We start from the raw sequence: 2,403 nt of genomic DNA, 5'->3' as shown, positions 1-2,403 counted from the left end.
TCTCTCTCCTCTCGCTCTCCTAGCCCTCTCGCTCTCTCTCTCTCTCTCTCTCGCTCGTCTCTCTCTCTCTTTCTCTCTCTCTCTCTCTCTCTCTCTCTCTCTCTCTCTCCTTTCTCTTCTCTCTCTCGCTCTCTCTCTCTCTCTCTCGCTCTCTCTCTCTCTCTCTCTTCTCTCTCTCTCTCTCTCTCTCTCTCTAAAAATCTCTCTCAGCTCTCGCTCTCGCTCCTCGCCTCTCGCTCTCGCTCCTGCTCTCGCTCCGCTCTCGCTCTCTCTCTCTCTCTCTCTCTCTCTCTCTCTCTCTCTTCTCTCCGTCTCTCTTCTCTCTCTCTCTCTACCGGCTGATGTGAGAGCGAAGTGTTGCGCCGAGCGTGGCCTAGCGTGCACGTACCCCTATCCGATGTGCTGGATTCCGCGATGCTTAGTGTCTTCCCACGCCATCCGCTGCAAGACATAGACCTGCCCCTCGGCACTTGCCACCTCCTTCAGAGAGACGCGCCCAAGTCAGTGCGGCTGTTGCAGGACTGATGTCATCCTGAAATGTCATGAGTCTTGTAGCAGCGCAGCACGCACGCAAGCACACATGCCAAGAGCACAGGCACACATGACACGTCATGCACGCACACCATGCACACACACAACGCACACGTGCACATCCACCACACTAACGCACCATGCACACCACACGCACACCCACGCATGCACACATGCAGCAAACACGACACACGCACACACACGCCACCACGTTGCATCGCTCACGCTGTAGACACCCTCTTGGAATGTCGCTGACGCATACAAGCAAGACTGCCCCACGTTACGGTGGTCGACCCTAGAGCTTCACGCACCTTCATTCACAAACTCGTCGTCTAAGATCCCGCACCAGTTCAGCCAGGGAATCCCAGCTGCGTCAGTTTCTCCACGTACTGCTGCCGCGTTCGCGTGCTGTTGCGTTTGTCATCGCGAATTGATAGTAACTGTGCTATGTCACTCTTATATCAAACACTCTAGAAACTAGTCTAGTGATGAGAACCGATGTTCAAGTTGACCACGAACTAAATTATATCATCATTTTATTATCACTGCAACAAACGACATGGCATTTGTTGCCCCACAGGTACGGGGTTGTTGATGCGCGGGGTGCTAGTGGTAACATGGTCAGACCCATATTCAGGCATGAGAACAGGTCGAGATGTTTTTGGAGGAAATATTTCAATTGGTGCCGAAGGCTAACAGTGTGTGTAGCACACTGACCTGCTAGGGGGGTCTGGGGCATGCCCTTCAGGAAATTTGTGAAATTTGGAAGGGCAGATAGGCCATTTCCATGCATTCTGGGGAAAATTGTATGTCTATTCCGTTCTTAGTAAAAGACCAATTTCGTGACTAACAATTCAAAGTCTTGTAATTTTAAGTCTTGTTAACTTAAAGCATGCCTTAATTTACATTACATAGATACACCGTGATATTTATCTGGAGTTCTGTTACTTCTGTGTGAAATTTGACGTAGTTTTCCTGACTTTTTATGAAGTTTAATTTAAATTTTGACAAAAAAAAGTACGCATTACACCCCTAAGCTTTTTATTAGCTTTTTGCATAAATCTCAAGAATGACTAAAATAAAAACCAAAACCCGGAAATCCGCGAACCCGCGGAAAATTCTCATGCCTGCATATTTGCAGGTCCCTCTATACTAAAAACAGCTGTCTGTGAAGGAAACCCTAGGGGTTTCTCTCTCTTTCTCTCTCTCTCTTGAGACAGAGAGAGAGCGAGAGACCTTTTTATGCAGACATGACAGGTCTCACAACACAAGCATTTTAACGGCAAATCGTATGAAATTAACAAGTTACTGTCTGCGATGGTAACGAGCTATCGAATGCCATCGCAAGACTCGTTAGCTGATAACGATCCACTCCCAGCTTCGTAACGCTGCCTCGTACGAACCGCACGTCCGCAAGTTTTGCCGGGGCGGACAATTACCTGGGAAAGTGAGGGCAGACCCCGTCTGTGGGAATATCACGTCCTGGTTAGTCGTGAGGAAGAGGCAATCCTTGTTTTGGAGATAGGTGACTGCTTTTATCATCTTTGGGTAACTGATGAACGGATCGAAAGCAGCGACCACTGCTGTGACCTGCGAGAAAGATCTACGGTTGAATAGAAACCAGCGTCATCTTCATCGTTACTAGCATCTTCATCGTCATAACGATCAACATCATAAATAACATCGTTATCAGCACTAACGTCAGTATGATCATCACCAGGATCAGTATCATCAGCATCATCATCGTCATCATCATAATCATTAACGACAGCATCAGCACAATCATCGTCATCATCATAATCATTAACGACAGCATCAGCACAATCATCGTCATCATCATAATCATTAACGACAGCATCAGCACAATCATCG

The 2,403-nt window shown here is 47.6% G+C and overlaps 1 long non-coding RNA gene across 1 annotated transcript in view; it reads right to left on the bottom strand.

Annotated features, from left to right (window-relative positions):
* Positions 1 to 428, bottom strand: part of LOC106811017 — a 4,730-nt gene extending 4,302 nt beyond the window's left edge. Inside the window, exon 1 of the long non-coding RNA XR_001394092.1 lies at positions 389 to 428. This is a non-coding gene — a long non-coding RNA (uncharacterized LOC106811017). The remainder of the gene's footprint in view (positions 1 to 388) is intronic.
* Positions 429 to 2,403: the final 1,975 nt, after the last annotated feature.

Source organism: Priapulus caudatus, unplaced genomic scaffold (genome assembly GCF_000485595.1).
Source record: "Priapulus caudatus unplaced genomic scaffold, Priapulus_caudatus-5.0.1 Scaffold496, whole genome shotgun sequence".
Lineage (NCBI taxonomy): Eukaryota > Metazoa > Priapulida > Priapulimorpha > Priapulimorphida > Priapulidae > Priapulus > Priapulus caudatus.
This window is presented reverse-complemented; position numbering and strand designations above follow the sequence as displayed.